This window comes from Lithobates pipiens, unplaced genomic scaffold, assembly GCF_037356315.1.
Source record: "Lithobates pipiens isolate NorthernLeopardFrog02 unplaced genomic scaffold, aLitPip1_a1.2 Scaffold_30, whole genome shotgun sequence".
Lineage (NCBI taxonomy): Eukaryota > Metazoa > Chordata > Amphibia > Anura > Ranidae > Lithobates > Lithobates pipiens.
Window position 1 is genome coordinate 52,778,716 of NW_027507791.1, and position 25,053 is coordinate 52,803,768.

General features: G+C 44.8%; 1 long non-coding RNA gene across 2 annotated transcripts; it reads left to right on the top strand.

The window, feature by feature from the left end:
• The first annotated feature begins 301 nt into the window (after nucleotides 1-301).
• Nucleotides 302-21,468, top strand: LOC143942823 (uncharacterized). 2 transcript variants are annotated; one of them, XR_013264849.1, is made up of 3 exons: nucleotides 302-2,229; nucleotides 15,775-15,842; nucleotides 20,792-21,468. It is a non-coding gene; the product is annotated as an uncharacterized LOC143942823 (long non-coding RNA). The 2 variants fall into 2 exon arrangements; XR_013264848.1 differs by lacking the exon at nucleotides 302-2,229 and having other exon boundaries at nucleotides 14,555-15,842.
• The last annotated feature ends 3,585 nt before the right edge of the window (nucleotides 21,469-25,053 follow it).

Consider the following 25,053-nt stretch of genomic DNA (forward strand, 5'->3'; position numbering starts at 1 on the left):
AGTCTGTACTTCTTTTAATGAAAATTTCCATACTGTTTCACACTATGTGGCTCTCCCAGCTTTCCTTTTATGTTTGTGCTGGTTAACTCCGTTTGCTGATGAGGTGCTCATGAGAATTTGGTGGTGATCTGGAGGTTGCATATTCCCTCCAACAGGGACCATAAAAATTCATATGACTTTTCTGACTCTTTTTATGATCAAAGAGTCCACCAACTCTGGTAAGTGTTCTTATTGCACATTTAGGTGGCGGAGCACTTGGTGTACATTAAAATTTTCTTCTCTGATTCACTTTTCTTTCGGGACATTTTACATCACAGCTATCTTCTTTGGGACTGCAGATTATTTTTCGGACTATTTTTACATTCAATGTGTATTGATTGTTTTGCAAGCTGCTCATATGCTTTCATCACGATTTTGCTTTAAGATTTAATCATTTTGTTTTGTAAGAACAAGCAATTGGCCCTAATGGCAATACATTGGGGAGATCTATTCATTGTACATGCATAGGGAATATTTCCAATATAGATCACAAAACAATGTTAGGCCCTTTCTGTGGATGAATTTGAATAAGAGGGTGAAGTCCCTGGAAATGCATCATGCACACCCCCGCTCCCAACATCCACCAGGAACTTTGACAGCTGTCATCTTCGTGTGCAACGGAGAAAGCCACCGCTAATATCCATACCTTGAGCTGGCTGGCTCCCTGTCTTCCTCAGTCTCTGTTTGCTCAGTGCAGTGGCGTCACTAGGGTTGGTGTCACCTGGTGTGCTAAAACATGGTGTCATCCCCCCTCCCCAGTAAGGCACTGAGCAGGCTAGCGTATTGGCGAGGCTCTCCCCCATATTTGTCCTCAGTGACCCAATTCCTGTCCTTTTACTGTCCTTAGTCTCCCCAATAATGTCCTCAGTCCCCCAGTAATGTCCTTAGTCCCCCCAATAATGTCCTTAGTACCCCCAAGAATGTCCTCAATGACCCAATTACTGTCCCCTCAATTAATATCTTCAGTGACCCTATTATTGTTCTAAGGCCCCCATTACTGTCCTTAGATCCCTATTACTGTCCTCATGCCCCCCCAATTATGTCCTCAGTTCCCCCCGTTAATGTCCTCAATGACCCAATTACTGTCCTCAGGCCCCCCCAATAATGTCCTCAGTGGCCACATAACTACCCTCATTCCCCCCGTTTATGTCCTCAGTCCTCACAATTATTGTCCTCAGTGACCCTATTACTGTGCTCAGCTCCCCCTCACCACCATAGAACCCCATTACTGTCCTCAGCTCCACCCCCAGCTCCCTGTTGCTATCTTTAGCTCTCCCCCCTCACAGCGCCCCATTACTGTCCTCAGCTCCCCCCCTGCCCCCTCCCAAGTGCCCCGTTACTGTCTTTAGCCCCCCTCACAGCACCTCATTATTGATCTCAGCTCCCCCCTCACAGTACCCCATTGCTGTCCTCAGCTCCCCCCACATCGCTCCCCCATTGCTCTTTGTTCTGTCTTACCTTGCATAGCCACCTGGAGGGCTGGAGACACAGCAGGTCTGGACAGAGGGCGGGAGCTACAAGCTGATGATTTGTTGTTAAGACTTCCTTGCCTCCAAAGAACCAATCACCAGCTGTTAACTCAGGCAACCCCGCCCTCTATACTGAGCTGTCCTGCCTCCCACAGGCGGTTTCGGACGGAGAGAATAACAGCGGCGCCGCAGGTTGAGTGCCACCCCTCTGGCTGGTGTCACCGGGGTCCGCACTCCCATATTGACATCACTAGCTCAGTGATGCCTATAGCCTCACACTGATCACAGCTGCTTGGTCTCAGGTGTTCTCTATCCATGCTGTTTCATGCTAACATCAATGTAACTGTGCTGCTTTTTTTTAATAAAGCGATTTTTATTTGATCCTGACCTCAGCACCCTGTTGTTAATTTTCTTCTACTGTTTGAGGCACTACAAATCCCAACATGCCTTGGTTGATCTTAGAGCCCTGCTAAGACATGTTACTGCAATGCTGCAGAAAAAGGAAGCACTTTGTCCTCATTGTGTTTATTATACCTGTGCTATGTACTGTACATTCCTCACCTGTGCTGCCCTGTGGAGGAAGGAGTGCAGTCTGACATGTAAATATTCACAGAGGAGATTAGAACGGCACATGTACAGGGAGAGGCAGACACATGTGTGAAAAGTAAGCAAGTGAGCATGCAATGAGCAATGAAAACCTCTAGGAGTTCTGTTTTAGCACGTAAGAAAATCACATTTGTTTACAGCTGCTGTCTGAAGATAAGTACAGTGTGCATAGTTTCAGCTATTATAACAATGTTTACCTTCATATTTTTAATGTGACCTTCATAGTTATGCATGCTTGTGTTTTCATATTTTTCTATTAAATGTAAAGATTAGCAGATTAGCCACTAGAGGGAGCCCTGCATTTTACTGCATTCACTCACATTACTTATAATAAACCCCCATTTTCTTAATCTCTTTCAGCAGCTGATTTGTTCACGTAAGGCTTGTGCAGAGACGTACATTTTTCTAGTGTAGGTCTCTGCAGGGATACAAAGAATTGGTTCATTCAAACCAGACCACTGCTGTCTTACTGAGTATGCAGCTTCTTTATCCCTTGATCCTTGCCTATGTTGTAGTTTAAGCTGGTACCATGATAACTGCCCAAGGTTTCTTGTTTCCGGAGCTCTTGCAGCACCCTATGAAGCCACCTTTCCATGCAGGGATTAGAGCTGTGTCTCTCTAAATTGTGTGCATCAATAGAAACACACAGCCCCTTAGTCTAGGATGGAAAGGCACGCCTCTGCTCCTCCCTTCTCCAAAATAACAGACTAGCTGGACACTGCACTGTCCATTTTTATCTCTTTCATGTGAAGACCAGAAGTCCGGGTAAGCAGCACCAAGAGAGCAGGAGCCAGTAGCACTGAAAGTTGTACACTGCAAGTTCTGGAGCAAACAGTTTAGAATAGCCCCAGGTTTCAGGGGCTGCCAGGGCCCTCTAAATACATGCTTCTAAACAGTGGTGTATTTTGGTTTTGTTCTGCCCTATGCAAGATTAAAATCGGGTGCCACCCCCCCATCTAAATTTGTCCCACCCCAGTCCTGGTATACTGTCCTTGTCTTGGAGGTTTGATGGGGAAGCTGCAGTCATTTACAGTGATCAGCTATGGCTTCCTCATCAGACCCTGAGACATGATTCGTCCATGTGCCATATATAGAATTACTGACCATGATCTGACGTTTGCGTTGATATCTCACATGCATGGGACGATCGTTGTTTGCGTGCGCGCGGGACCGACACGCGCGTTTGCCCTTGCATGCGACCACAGGAGAGCAAGGGCACGTAAAACAAAAGTACCTATTTTTTTTTTTACAATGTTGCGTCATTTTTATTTTTTTGATTACCTTTATTGCTTTCACATGGAACGTAAACATCCTTGTGACAGCAATAGGTATGTGAGAGGTACTTGTTATGGAGAAATATGGGTCTATAAGACCCCAAATCCCTTCACTATACTTAAAAGCATTCAAAACACCAATGCTTTTAATTTTTAAAGCTGATGGCTCCCGAGTAAACCGGAAGTGATGTCATGTCATCACTTCCGGTTTACGGTTACGAACAGCTGATCAAAGCCGAGCCGAGCGTTGCTTGGCTGTCTGGCCAGCTGGAGAACACGCCTGCTGGTCATTCGGGTCTTTCGGTATGATGGGTGAAAGGAAATAGCAGGTGTGTTTTGGAGGGGGCTGTGGGCTGGCCTCCTTCCCACAGATTTTGGCCCAGAAGAGACTGAAAGACTTGGGGACAAAATGACATTGAGATAATGTAATGTAATTCTATATACCCCCCCCCCCCCCCCCCCTTGTTGCTGTGTTTAATTGTGTTGGGTCATGGCACATAGACAAATATCTGGAGGCACCTCCCAGCAGGGGATGTGTAAAAAGGGGCTGCCTGCTTATCATAATCCCTTTATGTGTTTCCACTGTAGTTGTTTGAATATACAAGTGTTGAGTTTCCATTGGTTCTTTTTTGTCCCCTACCCCCTCTATGACAAGGCTAAAGGGAGTGTCCCTAACTGTGTTTAAAAGTGTATGTTTGGTACTTAATAAAGAGTTTATGCTCTGCATGTTTAACCCTCAACACTTGTGTGGCTTGTCTCGAGATTGAGGGGTTAATGGCTGGTTATAGCGCATCTGCAGGCTGAGGGTGCATTTGGAGGACAGGAGACACAGGTCTGGCGGAGGTTCCCATACAGTAGGTTCACAGTAGGTATTCTGGAGGACCACCCTTCTATAGGTACACCAACAGGGCCCTCAGATATCTGGAGACACCGAATTAAACGAGAAGCAAGTACACTACCAATACCAATCTGCAATCACATATTATCTTATTACTTTTATGCAACAGAAAGAGAAGCAAAGATTTAGTGGGCGCTGTTGTTTACCTAAATACCCTTCCCAAAAGGAGACTGAACTGCAGTTTCTAATATATGGAGTCTTAAATAAAGACTCGGTCTCCCACAGACCCTACAATGTTACACTCCCGTGAGTGTGTCTATTAAAGCGTGGTCCTTCCTTCCCTTCTCTTTAAATTTAAAAGGCTAAGACTTTATCAGAACCAGGGTAAGGAAGAATTAGTCAAAACAGACAAAGGTCTACCCACCAAGGATGATTGACTTATCCCGGACGAGCCCCCACTTGAAAGGAAATAGTAGGTATTCCAGACGACCACCCTTCTACCCTTCTATAGGTAACCAACAGGGCCCTCAGATATCTGGAGACACAGAATGAAATGAGAAGCAGGTTGTGCATTTGAAAAAGTCTGCCTTTATTAGGTGCGTTACAGCTTATATATGGTTCAATATACCAATAGAAAGAGGGGAGGGGGAGTGGTTAGTAAATGATGTATTGGTATAAAATATATGGTTATACAATGACCCCTAAATTACATTTATCATGAGGTTACAAGAGTCAACAGGCCATCTGGTTATTAGTCATAAGTCATGCATCCTGTCCCATGGCCTACAGAACAGAGAACAGGAAAAGACAAACTAAACCATAATGATATATATAGCGTACAGTGCTGTGCAAACATTTTTCTGTGTATTCTTTCAGATTTTGCAGATTTAAGCTAAAATGGAGTCACAATGGTTTGGGCATATTATTACAACGGGAGGGCCCGAGAGACATCCCCCTCCCGCTGCTTGTAATAGCAATCAAGCAGCTAGTAAGCCGCTCAGATTGCTATTACAAGAGAGCCGGCTCTAAAAAAGGAACTATACCATGGTGATGCCTGCAGCTGCAGGCATCATCCCGGTAAAATCACAGAAAATGGTTAAATAACCGCCCCTGCCCTTCTGCCTGGCGCCACCCCCTGAAAAATTCTGCCCAAGGCAAATGCATTGTTTACTTTGCGGTAGATATGCCCCTGCTTCTAAATGAAAGCAACTGTTCGGACATTTGGAAAAAGTACAGGTACTCTACAAGATGCTTTTACCCCAACAACACTAAGCACACCACATTCTCAGTTTACAAGTTTCCAATTTATACTGATTTGAACTAGCACCATATTTTAGATTAGACTTTGGTTGGAGACTTACTAAAACTGGAGCATGCAAAATATGGTGCAACTGTGCATAGAAACCAATCAGCTTCCAGGTTTTATTGTCAAAGCTTAATTGAACAAATTGAAGTTAGAGTCTGATTGGCTACCATGCACAGCTGAACCAGATTCTGCTCTCATTTTTGTAAATCTCCCCTTTGTATCTCTTCCAAATGTCAAATCCCTTCTCCAATTCTATGCTAGGCACCCTCTGCTGCCTATATTTACCTTTATCTCTTCTCTGCTGCTTTATTTCCCACTTCTGCCTAATTGTTCTAGGCTATTTTCCCATGCTTACCTCCCTCTTCTTAGCTGCTCTGTTGAATAAAGCCTGTTTTTTTACAGAGCTCAACACTCTCATTTCACCTGTCTGTTCAGATGGGGTCTTATGGAGTTTCAAATAGAGAGATAATCTGAAAGCAAACACCTTCTATATGCTTTCTCTTACATGGAGCCACTGGATTAAAAGCTGCAATCCAACCTCGTTTTGCACGCTACAATATCCTTCTGGCAAGATAAGCACTGTTTTTTTGAGGAATGATCAGTGTTCCCCCATTCCTTATATTTCAATTTTAACTCCAGTTCTCTGGAAACTGAAGATATTCGTTGTTGTCCTGTAATACCCAGAAGTTTGCTTGTGCCTTAAACTACTTCAAGTATCACTGTCACTTCTTTTATCACGAGCCCCACTGCCCAATAATAGTGAATGAGCTTATCATTGCCAGTTCAACCAATTCATTGTTAGTATCAAACTCTCCATGGGCATAGACACAGCAATAAAAAGTATATTGTCTATTAATAGATAAACCATCACACCCATCCAGATGGGTGGATGTAAAAAGCAAGTATGATGCTGATTAAACTAGGTTTAGGTTTGGTGACATACATCACTCCATAAATCAATTATTCACACGAGCAGTATGGCTGGATATGCTGATTCGTATATATTAAAATCAGTACTGTCATCATTTAATTACCGTTTACAGAACACTGAAGTCATATTTCTATTTTCGGAAATTGGGTTTGCCACACTTTCTGCTTCCAGTAAACATTTTAGCCTATAATTAGACTTAATATTTTGTAGATCGTCCCCGAAAACAGCCAAGTCCAAGCCAGTCCATGTCACTGTGGTCATTGGTATCAATGTCGGGTCCTGAGCTTCTTGATATTTAAAAAATATGAGTGTTCTAGGAAATAAGAGCCCCTAGGAAAGGAGCCCTTTTCACTTTATGTTTCTCTCTCTTAAGGCCTGTTGGGTAACTTGACTTTACCAAATCATATCTTCTACTTTCTTGGGAACTTGGACAGATGTTAGAGATTAGAAATACACAGATCTTTTATTGCTCATCTGGTGGTTATTGGTTATTTTAATGCCCAGATACCTCATTAAGCTAATCCCTGTGGGTCAAGCAGTTTACAGTATGACCAAAAAATGTGTGAACACCTGACTATGCTTGCTGAGCTTGTTGGACATCTCATTCCAAAACCATGGACAATAATAAGTAGCTTGCCCCCATCATTGTGTTTGCAAATTGTTTTGCCCATTTAGCCAAAAGAGCCTTTGTGAGAACTAATGTTGGAACAGAAAATCTGTCTTACAATCAAAATGTGAGTCCTAAAAATGGTAAATAGAGTTGAGATCAGGGCCCTGTGTAGGTCACTTGAGTTCCCCCTCACCATACCCATCAAAATATGTCTTTATGGACCTGTACTGAATATCCTGGAACATGAAAAGAGCCAAACTGTTGCCACAAGGTTGGAAGCTTACAATTGTCTAAAATGTCTTTTTTTATGCCGTAGCATTAACAATATCCTTCATTATAAACACCCAAACTCAAAAAGTTGGTCCATATAGCATACATGGCTACATAGTATACTGTATAATATGACTTTTTTCTGAATTTTCTTGTTCCCCAATAGATAAATTGAAGCCAGCAATGTATGTTCTCTCCTTTGCCCTCCTTTCTTCATTTACAGCACCCATTCTCAACCAGGGTTCTGTGGTACCCAAGGGTTCCTCCAGTGGTTGCTAGGGGTTCCTTGAGCTGTGGCTGATTGATCTTTCATTTGGTTGTGCTTACATAGTTCCAATACCAATGTCACTTACCGTATATACTCGAGTATAAGCCGAGATTTTCAGCCTCTTTTTTGAGGCTGAAAGTGCCCCCCTCGGCTTATACTCGAGTCATCGCTGTCTGCCCGCTCGATCAGCGTGTCGAGCAGACAGACAGCGGCCATTCTATGATTCAAAAGCCGCGCCTCCGGCTCCGCCTTCGCCTGTGATAGGCGGAACACTGAATTTCCCAGCAGCCTGTGTTCCGCCTATCACGGGCGTCGTCTCATCCTCGTACTACGGACGAGGATGATACGACGTCCGTGATAGGCGGAACACAGGCTGCTGGGAAATTCAGTGTTCCGCCTATCACAGGCGAAGGAGGAGGCGCGGCTTTTGAATTTTACAATGGCCGCCGACGAAGAGGGCACGGGACGGAGGCAAGGCAAGGCACGGCACGGGACAGGACGGGACGGGACGGGACGGGACGAAGGCAAGGCAAGGCACGACACGGGACGGAGGCTCGGGACAAAGGCTCGGGACACAGGTAGGCTGGACACACACACACACACACACACACACACACACACACACACACACACACACACACACACACACGGATGGAGACACACACACACGGATGGATGGATGGATGGAGACACACACACACACAGGGATGGATGGATACACACACACACAGGGATGGATGGATGGATGGATGGAGACACACACACACAGGGATGGATGGATGGATGGATGGATGGAGACACACACACACAGGGATGGATGGATGGATGGACACACACACACACAGGGATGGATGGACGGACACACAGGGATGGACGGACACACAGGGATGGACGGACACACAGGGATGGACGGACACACACACAGGGATGGACAGGCATGTCTCACCCTCGGCTTATACACGAGTCAATAAGTTTGCCAGTTTTTTTGGGGGTAAATTGGGGGCCTCGGCTTATATTCGGGTCGGCCTATACTCGAGTATATACGGTAGCTTAGCCAGTAGCATGACACCAATTATCACCACTTATCTTTTTAGCTGTAGAAATCTGACCAACACTGCAGAGATTACATTCTGTGCCTTGACCACTGATGTGAGGGGCATTTTTGCCATTAGCCTCCAATGAATTGGTTTCGATAAAGGTTCCCTGACACCTGATAATTTTTTAGGGGTTCCCCTGGAGCTAAAAGTTTGAGAAAGGCTGATTTAGAAGGATAGTCTTTCTTTTGGACTTCAATTTCTTTGTCCTTCTTTCGCTAACAATTGACCCACTTTTTATTTATTTTTTGGTATGGTTATTTTGAGAAAGGGTAAAACTTGTGTCTCATTTTACTTTACTCGTGGGAGGCCTTGATGGGAAGATTTCATTTACTGTCAGCTATTGCTCTGTTACGCTTACTAGGCAAAATTTGAAAGGAGGTTGGGACTTTAAAATGAAGCGGCTGAAGTGCGGAGGTAAAGGTAAAAAGAGGATTTAATTTAATTCATAACAATATATGATACAGAGTAAATTCATATATATACATACATGTACAACTATTTGGAACAAGATATGTTTATGATGACATCAAGGTATATGTAAAAACGCATCAATCAAGAAGCATATGTAAACAATAGATAGTATGTAGAGCAACAACATGGCCCAAAAGTGCCTTAGGGCAACATATCCGGTACCTATGTCTATAATCTCATAGTATAAATATAAATGTACTGAATTAATATTGGTGACATCGTCAGAACATAATAGATATCACTGTAGCATCCAATGTAGCTCGACGCGTTTCGTGGATGTATCTCCACTCATCAGGAGCAGATGCGACAGATTCCTGTAAAATGTACAGATATGGTAAACCACACTCTATATAGAGGGGAATAGATACAATATATAAGATGCTTAAAAATAAATTAGCCAAGCATATCTACCAACCCTGGCAGCGAGCGCAGCAAACAGCAACTGGCCCATGGTGAGTCGGAGGCACAATTTTTTTTCACTACAACTGTTGCTGCCTAAGTATGCCGCCTAAGCTCCCGGGGGGGGGGTGATTTGTGCCTCCGACTCACCATGGGCCAGTTGCTGTTTGCTGCGCTCGCTGCCAGGGTTGGTAGATATGCTTGGCTAATTTATTTTTAAGCATCTTATATATTGTATATATTCCCCTCTATATAGAGTGGGGTTTACCATATCTGTACATTTTACAGGAATCTGTCGCATCTGCTCCTGATGAGTGGAGATACATCCACGAAACGCGTCGAGCTACATTGGATGCTACAGTGATATCTATTATGTCCTGAGGATGTCACCAATATTAATTCAGTACATTTATATTTTTACTATGAGATTATAGACATAGGTACCGGATATGTCGCCCTAAGGCACTTTTGGGCCATGTTGTTGCTCTACATACTATCTATTGTTTACATATGCTTCTTGATTGATGCGTTTTTTACATATACCTTGATATCATCATAAACATATCTTGTGCCAAATAGTTGTACATGTATGTATATATATGAATTTACTCTGTATCATATATTGTTATGAATTAAATTAAATCCTCTTTTTACCTTTACCTCCGCACTTCAGCCGCTTCATTTTAAAGTCCCAACCTCCTTTCAAATTTTGCCTTATACCAGGATGGAGGCGCTAACCCGTGCCTCATTTAAAGTCCCAAACTGTCTTTTATTTATCTTACGCTTACTACATCACTAATGTGTCCATGCAGCTCTCACACACATTTCCTGCTAGACGCTTTAGGGATATAATAATAAAATAGTGGTCAAGGGCAGCAACAGGGTGCAGTGGGAAGATACAGACCTCCAACACACCCAGGAGTGTCCAAAATGTGAAGTTTAGTGGAGTCTGTAACTCTGCAGCACAGCATCAAAAGGTACTCTACTCCACTGTAGATACCCACACAACCTTGGCTCAATACGAGTGAAACATGTCAGAGGGCCAATTCTAGGTAGCCCGTCTTGCTTTGGATCATTCATTAAAGTTCACTTTTTCTGGAAAATAGCCTAAGCAGTCAAGAGGCCCCTGTAGGTATTAAAAAACTGTGCAGCTTTGGGATCCCCCAGAAGCCTGGACAATAAGCTCCCAGCAAGGGTGGACTGACAACTCATGGGGCCCCCGGGCAATAGGAGATTATGGGGCCCCTAGGCAATCAGGGATTATGGGGCCACACAGTATATGCAAACACACACACAGTATACAATCACACAGTATACACAGACATGTTTCTATTGGCTGAGAAGGTACTGGAGAGGTGGGGCAGCTATAATCTTGGGATTTTTAGACCAAAAGGATGTTGGTAAGGGACATTACAAAGGCAGATGTAAAAAAAAAACACAAATTTTTACATACTGTCCCTGGTTTTACTGAGGCTGGCAACCCTGATTGGGTCCCCTAGTGGCATGGTGCCCTCGGACAGTGCCCGAGTGGCCCAATGGTCAGTCCGCCCCTGGCTCCCAGTTAGCAATCCCCATGTCCTGCATGGTTGCTAGGGTGTGAAAACCATTGGTTTCTGCTCCTGGAATGCTGGGATTGGCTGTCCAATGGTTTTCATGTCCTACCAACAAGGCAGGACATGGGGATTGCTAACTGGGAGTTTTTTTGACCAGGTTTCCAAAAAAAAGCCAAAATGGCCTACAGTTATGATAATAAAATGAATTAGCATTTTACAAAGCTGCACAGCTTTTAATACCTCCTGGGACCTTTTGACCCAGAGCCGGTACAAGGCAGGGGCGGGAGGGGCACTTGCCCTGGGCGGAGTCTATTGAGGCTGGAGGTGGGGCGCCAAATTGCAAGCTGCACAATTCACTGATCCACCAAATCACTGCTGTTACAGTGCTCAGACTCAGTAGCTTTGCTATGAGGGGGAGTGACACTCACCAGAGGGGTGAGGACATCAAGGAATCTGACAGTTGTAGCGGGTGCTGTCAAGGCCCCCCCCCCGTCCCCCCAATCAGTGAAGCAGTGACAGCGTCAGCGGACTGCAGCTCAGCTGAACTCAGGCAGTGGTGTTGTGATAGGGGAGAGGCGAGCTGCAGGCTGTCCAAATGTTTCCCCCGCTTGCCCCTCCCCCTTTCTCCTGTTGGCGGTGCAGGAGAAGAGAGAGCTGCTCTCTCATTAACCAGTGCCACGGGCTTCCATTTACAAATGCCCACTCAGCGTCCCTACTGCTGTGGCTTTGTTTCTTAGCCACAGCGCCATTGTTAGTGAAAATATGCTGGCTGATAACATCCTGTGGCTAGTTGATAGGACTTCCGGGATCCAGCAACCAATCAGGTGCTCGCCCCGCCCCCAGGTCTTCTGAGTAAGAGGAGAACTTTCTCCTGAAAAACGTGCCTGATCCCAGTGCCACAGCTTCTTCTCATATGTCCTGTAGCTGCACTGAGAAGAAACGAACCATGATATAAGTAGGTTCTCTGAGGACCCTGCTCTAAAGGGGATCTCCAGGGACCCTGCGCCAAAGGGGATCTCTGGGGACCCTGCGCCAGGGGAGATCTCTGGGGATCCTGTGCCAGGGGGGTCTCCGGGGACCCTGCGCCAGGGGGGTCTCCGGGGACCCCTAGCCAGAGGGGATCTCTGGGGACCCTTAACTAAAGGGTATCTCTGGGACCCTGAGCTAAGGTGGAGCAATGGGGACCCTGAGCTAAGGGGGAGCACTGGGGACCCTGAGCTAAGGAGGATCTCTGGGCACCCCGAGCTAAGGGGTATCTCTGGGGATCCTGAGCTAAGGGGGAGCACTGGGGATTCCAATCTAACGGGGAGCACTGGGGACCCTGAGCTAAGGGGGATCTCCGTGGACCCTGAGCTAAGGGGGAGCACTGGGGACCCTGATCTAAGGGGGATCTCCGGGGACCCTGAGCTAAGGGGGAGCACTTGGGACCCTGAGCTAAGGGGAATCTCCAGGGACCCTGAGCTAAGGGAGAGCACTGAGGACCCTGAGCTAAGGGGGAGCACTGGGGACCCTGAGCTAAGGGGGATCTCCAGGGAACCTGAGCTAAGGGGGAGCACTGGGGACCCTGAGCTAAGGAGGATCTCTGGGCACCCTGAGCTAAGGGGGATCTCTGGGGACCCTGAGCTAAGGGGGATCTCCGGGGACCCTGAGCTAAGGGGGATTTCTGAGAACCCTGAGCTAAGAGGGAGCACTGGGGATTCCAATCTAATGGGGAGCACTGGGGACCTTGAGCTAAGGTGGGTCTCTGCGGACCCTGATCTAACGAGGGGAGAATCTGGTATCCCTGATGTAAGGGGGTAATCTGGGGTCCCTGAGGTAAGAGGGAGAACGTTAGGGATCCTATTGGAAGGAGGAACTCTGATATAAGAGGGGGTACTCTGGGGACCATGATGTAAGGAGAGGACTTTGGGGACCCTAATGAAAGGGGGAGGGAACTATGATGTAAGAGGGAACACTAGGGTCCCTGATGTGAAAGATGACTTGGGGGACTTTGTGAACTCTAATGTAGAGGGGAACTCTGGGGACCCTGATATAAGGGGGATGTACTGCTGTACTACCAAGACAAAATCATGTGCATTGCACACAGCTTTGATGCAGAGCCATAGAACTGCATTCATTACGTCCAGTGGAGGCAACGCCCATTAAAAGAGATATGCTGTTTAAGTTTTGCTATGGCATGTATACAGCCATGAGGAGTTAGTGTAAAGGTCTGGGGCAGTAAAGCCATGGCTAAACTGCCTGGTTTTACTAACCTCTGGATGCACCTGGAAATTAAGCATTACTCCCTCAGAGCCACACAAGGCCCCCTAGATAAATGGATCCCATAGAGCCCCCACCCTTCCGGCTCCCCTCCCTCTTCAAACCACCACCAAATCAGTCCATAGACTCACATCACATTTTTAATTTCAGTGACACCACAGACACTGGACCATTTTTCCTTCCAGTGATACCACACATGCAGCCAGGGCATTTTCCCCTCACTACTAATGTTGGGGAATTTTTTTCCACACCATTGTGAGCCCCACATTTAATTGCAGGATTGAATGTGTGCCACTATTAAACTGCACGCATCGCAATTTATCACATCCCACCTGCTATTCCACCTTGAGGCGGGGGGGGGGGGGGGTTGGGGGGGCGCCATTTGGCATCTTTGCCCTGGGCACTGGATGGCCTTGTCCCGGCACTGTCTTGACCGCATCGTCTGTTTTCTGCAACCTTTAACTATGACTTTTAACCCCCCTGGCGGTGTTCCCGAGTCTGGCTCGGGGTGGAAGTTTTATACCAAAAGCGGTAACCCCGAGCCAGACCACATCGCTAAATGCAGGGAGATGTTACTTACCTTCTCCCCTGGATCCAGCGATGTCCCCCCCCCCCCCCCGCACTGTGAGCAGCTCGTCTTCCGCTCTATTCATCACGGAGCCGATCTCCGTTCAATGCGAGCGTTGCGACGCACGGGGACGGAGATCGGCGCCAAATTCAAAAAGTGAAACACACAGTATACATACAGTATAATGTAATCTTACAGATTACATTGCTGTATGTAATTATTTCACATCCCCTTTGTCCCCAGTGGTCTGCCCAGTGTCCTGCATGCAGTTTTACATTATAAAAACTGTTCTTTATGCCTGGAAACTGGAGATTGTCCATAGCAACCAAAACTGTCACTTTACATCAAAAATGATTATAGACCAGCTAGAAAACAGCGATAATAAATTGGAATCACTCGCAGAATTGAGGGATAGCGATTTGTGGGGAGATCCGTCATCAAATACTGAAAAGCAATGACAGCGACAATTCTGCAACTGAGCAAATTTTAGTGTTTTTTATTTGATTACATTATTAAATATTTTTTATTATTGTTATATTATTATTTGGTATAATTATTTATAGTTATTTATTATATTATAATTTATGATTTCATTTTTCAAACTTTATCATACCCGGGATTTCTACTAGACTCTGGTTTGGACAGATTTTTATTTATTTTTTATTATTTTTATTAATTTGCAAAGTAAACATAAAACAGCCTACAGCCTATTGGGCATACCCAGGCTGGTCACTACTATACCCTCCTGAGTCAAAACAGTCAAGAACCAACCCCCCCACCGACATACATTCACTGGCATGTACGTCTAACAAACCCATTGTACGCTCTACCACCAATGCATATCCTGCAGAACAACTTCCAAGTTTGCCCATACCCTACTGCTTCCTTTGATCATTGCTGGGATGAAATATACAATTAATACCCTTCACCTGCTATTCGCTCTCCTCCCCATTAAGTATTTGCTTGGGACCTCAGGAATGTCAATACGTCAGGGATGCCCCCACTACCTTCCGGTTTGGACAGATTTAAGTGAGTTATTCCTAATGCCGCGTACACACGATCGAATTGTCCGGCGTACTTAGTCCGCCGAAACGCATTTCACCGGACAATTTGATCGTGTGTGGGATTCAGCAGACTTCTCAGCGTACTTAGTATTTTTGCAGTCCAATCTTTCCGCCGGACTTGGGTTTCAGCGGACAATACGTTCGTCAGTATGCTAGTCCGGCGGACTAAGAATGACGCATGCTCAGAAGCAAGTACGAAAAGAAAGCTATTGGCTACTGGCTATTGAACTTCCTTTTTCTAGTCCCGTCGTACGTGCTGTACGTCATCGCGCTAGCAAACGCCGGACTTTCTGTGTGTCCGTGTGTGGCCAAGTCCGTTCGGTAGAAAGTCCGCCGGACTATCCGCCGGATCGTTTGCCGGACAATTCGATCGTGTGTACGCATCATAAGAATTACAGGACTACAATATAAAACGCCAAATTTTCATGCAAAATAATTCTACCGCTTTTAGCACCTAAAATCCGAAATAATCATACCGCCAGGTAGGTTCATTTGGAATGCAGCTGCCTTTCCTTTTGCTAGTACTGAATTCTTAGCACAGTTTGATACAACAGGGTACCTTTAAGTGAGAACTGTGTTTGACTTTTCCCATGCAGTTATAAAATATAGACATTATATACAGCGATAGGGTCTCCTTAAAAACATCAATTGTCCTTCATAAATTAGAGACACAACATGCAAATAACTTTCTCCCAGCTCATTGTTAAATATTAACCGTATCAAATATTTAGAATATTTCTTCTTTTCCTTAGGGATTGTCGGCTTCTGTCATTGGTTGAAATGTGAAAACAGCAGAGTTCACGTCCTTGCAGATAAACAGGTGAATAACATGTGAGAGCCACATTCACGCACAGGCTCCCAAAATCCTAGGAGACTTCAAAGGCGCAGAGAGATAAGGCTGGTATTTATCACACTGCCATAATGGCATAGTCTGGAAAAACAGTGCAGCAAAACAACTACTAATGACTGTAATTGTACAAGAAGAGAGAGAGGCTTTCATTGCAAGAATCAGCTCCTACTGATAGTGAGTCAGTGGCATGTGCCCAGATGGTAGGAGGGCAACAGCTTTCACAGATGTACTGTATCAACTCAAATAATAAAATACATAGAAATTGTATACATGGTATTTTTAGGTGGCAAATACAAAAAAAATACTCTACCATGTTTCCACATCATTCATTTTACATCGATCTTCCAAAAAGCTTATGTGTGACTTTAAGGTACATTATATTACCAAAAGTATTGGGCCACCTGCCTTTACACACACATGAACTTTAATGGCATCCCAGTCTTAGCCCGTAGGGTTCAATATTGAGTTGGCCCACCCTTTGCTGCTATAACAGCATCGACTCTTCTGGGAAAGCCATCCTCAAGGTTTAGGAGTGTGTCTATGGGAATGTTTGACCAATTTTCCAGAAGCGCATTTGGGAGGTCAGGCACTGATATGGACGAGAAGGCCTGGCTTGCATTCTCCACTCTAATTCATCTCAAAAGCATTCTATGGGGTTGAGGTCAGGACTCAAGTTCCTCCACCCTAAACTCGCCCAGCCATGTCTTAATGGACCTGCTTTGTGCACTGGTCCATATCCTTTGTTGGAGGGGAGATTATGGTGTGGGGTTGTTTTTCAGGGGCTGGGATTGGCTCTTTAGTTCCAGTGAAGGGAGCTATTAAAGCGTCAATATACCAAGACATTTTGTACTATGTCATGCTCCCAACTTTGTGGGAACAATGGCCCCTTCCTGTTCCAATATGACTGCAGTGCACGAAGCAAAGTCCATAAAGACATGGATGAGCGAGTTTGGGGGAGAGAAACTTGACTGGTGTGCACATCAATAGTATGCAAGCTCTTGGATGGGATGATAAGGGACTATATACAAGATTTTAGTAATGAGAACGGTATCATTAGCAGTAATCAGCATGGATTCATGAAGAATTGTTCTTGCCAAACCAATCTATTAACCTTCTATGTGGAGGTGATTTGCCATCTAGATAAAGGAAGGCCTGTAGAAGTGGTGTATCTGGATTTTGCAAAAGCATTTGATACAGTTCCCCATAAACGTTTACTTTACAAAACAAGGTCCGTTGGCATGGTCCACAGGGTTAGTACATGGATTGAAAACTGGCTACAAGGGTGAGTTCAGAGGGTGGTGATAAATGGAGAACTTGGAATGGTCAGGGGTGGGTAGTGGGGTCCTCCAGGGTTCTGTGCTGTGACCAATCCTTTTTATTTTCTTCATAAATGAGCTGGAGGATGGGGTAACAGTTCAATCTCTGTATTTGCAGACGATACTAAGCTAAGCAGGGCAATAACTTCTCCACAGGATGTGGAAACCTTTCAAAAAGATCTGAACAAATTAATGGGGTGGGCAACTACATGGCAAATGAGGTCCAATGTAGAAAAATGTAAAATAATGCATTTGGGTGCCAAAAATATGAATGCAATCTATACACTGGGGGGAGAACCTCTGGGGGAATCTAGGATGGAAAAGGACCTAGGGGTCCTAGTAGATGACAGGCTCAGCAATGGCATGCAATGCCAAGCTGCTGCTAACAAAGCAAACAGAATATTGGCATGCATTAAAAAGGGGATCAACTTCAGAGATAAAATTATAATTTTCCCGCTCTACAAGACTCTGGTCCTGCCGCACCTGGAGTATGCTTTCCAGTTCTGGGCACCAGGAAATGAAGCGAGTACAAAGAAGGGCAACAAAGCTAATAAAGGGTCTGGAGGATATTAGTTATAAGGAAAGGTTGCGAGCACTGAACTTATTCTCTCTGGAGAAGAGACGTTATAATTATTATTATACACAATTTATATAGCGGCAACAGTTTACGCAGTGCTTTACAATGTATAGGGGGAGTACAACACAATTACAGTACAATACAAAAGGTACAGGAGGGCCGTCTCGTAGAGCTTACATTCTAAAGGGAGGGGGTGGTGGTACAAAAGGTAATAGCTGCAGAGAATGATTTGATGGGGGTGGCTCGGGGACAGTTGTTAGATGGGTGTGGGATATGCTTCCCTGAATAAATGAGTTTTCAGGGATCTCCTAAAGGTGGACAGGGTAGGGGCTGATCGCACAGACTGGGGCAGGGAGGAGTTCCAGAGGATGGGAGAGGCTCTGGAGAAGTCTTGAAGGCAAGCATGAGAGGGTTAACAAGGGAGCTAGAAAGCAGGAGGTCCTGGGAGGAGCGGAGAGGATGATTTGGGTGATATCTGCAGATGAGGTTGGTGATGTAGATGGGGGTGATGTTCTGGATGGCTTTGTATGTTGTGGTTAGCATTTTGAATTTTACACGGTGGGGTAGGTGAAGCCAATGAAGGGATTGGCAGTCACGGATCGATTAGTGAGGTGTATTAGTCTAGCAGCACTTTGAGTTTGATGTGTCGGCCGGCACACAAACCCTTCCTTTCCAAGACACATGGGAATTGCTGACGTCAGTGCGTTTAATCATAAGTTGACGTCGTCCAGAGGCACGGGTGGCACGATGAATCACCACATTATATACAGCCTACAAATGGCCAAGCCCCAATCTACCTTGTATACAGCACACAGATAACCAAGCCTCGATCTGAGCCTCAGTTGACCATAGTCCTATCTCTCCCAACCTATAACCAAGCCTCATTATGATACTTGGAACACAGAGAGGGGCTCTGTGACAAATGCACCCCTGGACAACGTCAACCTATGACGAAATGCTTAGGGAGGAGTTGTGCGCTGTTGTCACCAATTCCCACGAATCCTGGAAGGATGGGTTTGTTTTTTTGCCGGCTGACACATCAAACCCAAGGTGAATTTGATCAGCTGATGCTGTAAGTGCAACATTTTATAGTCTAATAAACTTTTAAAGACTTTTTACATTATGTGGAGCATTTTCGTTTTTTTGGGAGAAATTTATGCATATAACGCGGTGACAAGGGGTGATCCAGTGCAGGAGAGTTACCTGATCCGGTCAAAGGCTTTGGCTGGGTCTTAAGCCACAAGTGCAAATGACCCCCTAGTAATGAGGGGTCGACAGGAGCTGGTAAGCAAGTTTTTCAGCTTTTGGGGGAGGCACTGATGTACAAGATCTCTAAAAGGTAGTGGATGGTGGAGATCAACACCAGGAGTACATAGGATTTATTATCACAACACTTGTGGACTGTTTTGTTATTTCAACCATTCTGGTTTTGGTTAATCATAATTTGGTTTTATTTAGCGCAATTCTATATTATATGTATTATAAAAATTTTCATTGACTCTTTAACCAACTAAAAAATTTAAGGTAAAGCAAGTGGATGGTGGAGATCAACACCAGGAATACATAGGATTTATTATCACAACACTGTTTTGTTATTTCAATCATTCTGGTTTTGGTTACCGTATTTATCAGCGTATAACACACGCCGCCGTATAACACGCACCCCAAGTTTAGGAGAGAATTTTAAGGAAAAAAACTTTTAGGAGGGAAGTTTAAGGGGGAAAAAAAAACTTACATTTATATGCCCATCAGTGTCATCTGCAGCCTTGTCCACCATTGCAGCCTTGTACACCATTGCAGCCTTGTCCACCATTGCAGCCTTATGCAGCCTTGTCCACCATTGCAGCCTTGTCCACCATTGCAGCCTTATGCAGTCTTGTCCCCCATTGCAGCCTTGTCTATTTTATTTGCTATTTGTTTTTTTTTGTTTTTAAATGCCGCCGCCGAGATACAGAGCCGGATGTGTATCTCGGCGGCGTGCGGTAGTTCTCAGCGGGCCTCCGACTCTTCTGGCCAGCTTTCGGCCGCTTTTGGCCATTCTCGGCAGCTTTCGGCTGCCGAGAAGAGCCAAAGGCAGCCGAAAGCTGCCAAAAACGGCCGAAAGCTGCCGAGAATGGCCGAAGGCGGCCGAAAGCCGTCGATAATGGCCGAAGGCGGCTGAAAGTCGCCTTGAAGAGCCGAAGGCGGCTGAAAGCCGCCCAGAGGCTCAGAATTTCAGGGGATCGGCGTATAACACGCATCCACGATTTTCCCCTGCTTTTAAGGGGAAAAAAGTGCGTGTTATACACCAATAAATACGGTAATCATAATTTTATTTTATTCAGCACAATTCTATATTATCGTTATGTTTTTGTACTGTGTTTATGTCCCACGGGAGATTTGCTGCTTATATATTTATTTATTTTGTTTATGAGGTCATCTGATAGCACCGTTTTCTTTTCACTTTTTTAACTTTTATAATAGTTTGGCTTTTACTAATATGGTGGCTTTTAACTTAAAAAATATCCACAAATGAATTGTTTTTCTGAAATAAAATGGTTACATCTCTGCTTTGGAAAGGTACATGTCCTTAGATGTATTCTAATTCAGCACTAGGGGTAGGCCATGCAACTTTCCCATGTTATACAATGCTTTTACATTGATGTGACTCTCCATTTAAGTTTCCTAGAGTCCATGTGATTTGTATCTGCTTTGTCTATCGTGACTGAGTCTGAATGAACTGCACTGGGTAAAGCATGAATGTACAGGATGTTTGCATTTTACAGACCATTTGAATTTTATCATCATTTATTATGCTTCATTTGTCTATCTGTTTGCTTTTGTCCATGTGTTTTTTGCATGCCTGCTGCATCAATCTGCTTAACCACATGTTCTGAATATTCTAAACATAGTACAACTCTCCAAAGTTTGCATATAGGATGTTATTCATAATTTTTCCAAGTAAAGCACCACTTAGTGTCTATTAACAAAGAAATAGATATACAGTGCATCCGGAAAGTATTCACTTCGCTTCACTTTTTCCGCAGGAGGAGCTCAGGTTCAGCATGGAGGACAGCACGTGTGGAACCATCTATTGAGAACATACCTTAGTTTGTATCATGGAGAAACAATGGTTTGGCTTTTTTCCCTCTTTCATGTGATAACGCACACCAACTGATTTTTCAGGTGTGCGTGTCAAGATGTTATACCTTAAGAGGTGTGCTGTGTGTTATTTGCCTGGCCTCTATGTGCTTGAGCTCCCAATAGTGATACTAGATATATTCAGCGTAAATTTAGGAATTAAAAGGGGTACTATTATTCAATATCCGCTGTGATAAAATTTACATCAAGTCATCCCCCCCTACGGGGCGACCCAACACGGCTGCGTTTGACCACGGAGTGCAAAATATGTTTGTCGGATGACATTTTTGGTTGACTCCCTGTAAGTGCTCACCCCTGGACCTACGTTGAGGTTTAGAATCTATATCAGAATTTATCTAAAAATTACTTCTGAACAACTTCGTCCATTTTCCTGATGAAGCCATTTTTGGCGAAACATGTAGACGTTTTTGGACGCAGTATTTTAAGTATGGAATTGCAGCATTTAACGGTGTCGCTAATAGGGATTCTGTGTATATACCTAACACTCTGAATATATGTCTGTATCCATTTTATTGGAGTGTTGTGTATAAATAAAGAGAATTTTTTTGTACTTTTATAATAACACGTTGTAGTGTATATCTGAAATATGTACCTTTAAAATCCCCTATCCAGTACTCTACTATTTTTAAAACTAAATGGGATGTCGGTACCTTTATGTATATAGATATTTTGGAAATTGATCTCTAGCCACATTTTGACTATTGTTTTCTCCAGACATGAGGCTATTTTTTGTGAGACATTTTTGCCATTCAGGCCAAAGAGTTCAATCTGTGTTTTATCGGGCCAGAGAATTTTGTTTCTCATGGTCTGAGAGTCCAGCCAGTGCCTTTTGGCAAACTCCAGATGGGCTATCATGTGCCTTTTACCGAGGAGTGGCTTCTGTCTGGCCACTCTACCATAAAGGCCTGATTGGTGGAGTGCTGCAGTGATGGTTGTTCTTCTGAAAGGTTCTCCTCTCTCCACAGAGAAATGCTGGGCTCTGTCAGAGTGACCATCGGGTTCTTCGTCACCTGCCTGACTACGGCCTGGAAGGAAGAAAGAAATGACCACACATCCAGAACTTCCAATTGCCTTTAATTTTGCTTCAGAAAGATAATGCCAGAGACACCAAACTGTGGTCACGTAGATGCGTTTCACACATACATCTTGTGCTTAATCATTATCCGCCTGACTAAGTCCCTTCTCCCCCGATCGCTTAGTTTGGCCGGGTGGTGCGCTCAAGAAAGAGTCCAGGTGGTTCCAAACTTCTTCTATTTACAGATGATGGAGGCCACTGTGCTCATTGGGACCTTCAATGCTGCAAAAAAAAATGTCGTACCCTTCCCCAGATCTATGCCTCAATGCAATCCCGTCGCAGAGGTCTGCAGTCAATTCCTTGGACTCCATGGTTTGGTTTGTGCTCTGACATACATTGTTAACTGTAGGACCTTATATAGACAAGTGTGTGCCTTTCCAAATCACGTCCAAACAACTGAATTTACCACAGGTGGCCTTGAATCAAGTTGTAGAAACATCTCAAGGATGGTCAGTGGAAACAGGATGGACCAGAGCTCGATTTTGAGTGTCATGGCAAGGGTTGTAAATCAGGGGTATTGAATTAAAATTCATGAAGGTCCAGGCAGTAAAATTTTATTCCAGCCGAGGTTTGAATCATGTTTGACCCTCAATGACACCGTTGCACAATGGCAAACGTGGCACGTTTTCATGAGTGCCACACCGCATGGTGCCACAGTACCATGCAGTTTGGTATGACGCAAAAAAAGCTCAGGGACTTATTTTTCTGCAATTCTGCTTATAAGGCAGCCCACTGAAATAAATGGGCCACCTACACGCAGAACGCAGTACGCAATAATGTGAACCTAGCCTCAGATCCATCATATCACAATCCTTTTATTACATTAGTGTTCTTGGTCTCCCTGCACATCACCCCCCCTCCCCCTTCACATTACAGTCCTCAGCCCCCCTTCGCTTTCTCGTCTGTGGCCCCCCTTCATATCACCCCCTACTTCAAATTTCCGTTCCCAGGCCCCTTTATATCACCCCCTTCACATTCCTGTCCTCACCCCCTTTATAGTACCACCTCTTAAAGAGGAAGTAAACCCTGATGGGTTTACTTCCTCTTTCATTCCCTGCAAAGGTAAAGCATAATGGACTACTATGCATCACATAGTAGTCCATTGTGTGTCACTTACCTGACACAGGAGCCAGCGATGTCACCGCTGTCCCCTGTAGTCCGGCACATCCATCTTCTCGGTGGGATCTCGCAGCTCCGCCGCTGTCATTCGGCGAAGCCGCGATGACGTCACTCCCACGCATGCGCACGGGAGCCGACACGAGTGGCATCTTCGTCATGCGTCGTAGACAGCGGTGCCTGTCTTTGGGCAAATATCTCCTAAACCGTGTAGGTTTAGGAGATATTTCTTGGACCTACAGATGAGCCTTAATCTAGGCTTACCTGTAGGTCAAAGTGTGTTGTAAGGGTTTACAACCACTTTAACATTGCAGTCCCCAGCCCCCCTTCACATTCTTGCCCTCATGCCCTTTATAGCACCCCCCTTGACATTCCTGTGCTCACCCCCATTTAGAACCCCCCCCCCTTCACACCGCAGTCCCCAGCCCCTTCACATTCCTGTCCTCACCCCCTTTGTACAACCTCATCTCCCTTCATATCACTTCCTTCACATTCTGGCCCTGCCTCTCTTTTTTATCACCCCGCCTCCTTCATATTACAGTTTCTGATCCCCCCTTTACATCACGCCTGGCTTCCTTTGTCCTTCATACCAATAAGTGTGCCCTCTTCCTTATCCTACCTTACACAGGGCAGAGGGTAGGAGGCACAGGAGCTGACATTGGAAGTACAGCAAAGGGATGGATGGAGGGCGGGACTTCCCCAGTTAATTGATTGGTTGCTAGTACGCAGGGCAGTTCTAGCAACCAATTAGTTAACTGGGCCAGCCCTTGCCATCCGTGCACTGCTGTGACTCGGTCCGGACTTGGCCCGCGGGCTGCCACTTAGAGATGCCTGCTGTAACTTAAGTACATAGGATTTTTTTCAGTTTGTATTTTTAATAAATTTGCAAAGATTTCAAGCAAACTTCTTTCATGTTGCCATTATGGGGTATTGTTTGTAACATTTTGAGGAAAATAATGAATTTAATCAATTTTGGAATAAGGTTGTAACATAACAAAATGTGGAAAAAAGTGAAGCACTGTAAATACTTTCTGAATGCACTTTAGTTAGGTTAGATATCATTTCCTTTCATATCTCCTTCATCCCTTTGCAAAATCAATCCCTAAATAGTTCAGTTATTTAAAAACATTGGTTCCTTAGTCTAGATGCCAGTGGACCTTGCATACAGCCTTCTGGGAAATCATTCTTACTATAGACCAGGAGGCAGTGTTCCCAACAGATTCTTAACCCCATGAGAATGCACTCCTGAAGATTCTAAAGAAAGAAATAATACATATGATGGCGTCAGATCTGGTGTACATGTCATCATTTGGCTCACTAAATGATCTAGATTGTGATAACTGGTTCCCGAAAATACAGAAAAGATGGCCATATGGAAGAAAGGGAGTAGAAGGGCTGGGCTGTGGGACACAAAGGGACCAAAGGGCCCCGTGAGTACTGATTTATCAATGGGTAACGCCCATAAATATAATTCACATTATAGTTAGTTTAATGGTGGATCTATACGTTCTTTTTTAAAGTGGTGTTGCCACCAAAAAAAAAAAAAAATTGCTTAAAATTCATAAAAAAAATAAAAAATAAATTATTGGAAAAAAAAATATTTACTCACCTGTTGCTAGGGGGTCCCTTGTAGTCTGCCTCCTTCATTGCCTGGGCTGGTGACATCACTTCCCCTCGGCGCCGCACAGTCATTTGGGACCTGTCACGCGTCCCAGATGACTGTGCAGCGTATCACGGCGTGCGGCGCCACGGTGCCCACAGTAAGAATGCCAGCGCCGTGAGTGGAGCGGGGAACGAGGGGGGGGGGCTTCATTCCCCCGCATCACTGGACCTTGGGACAGGTAAGTGTCCGAATATTAAAAGTCAGCAGCTGCAGTATTTGCAGCTGCTGACTTTTACATTTTTTTTTTTTTTAGGGGGCACCCCACTTTAAAGTAGTCCTAACTCTAAATTTTG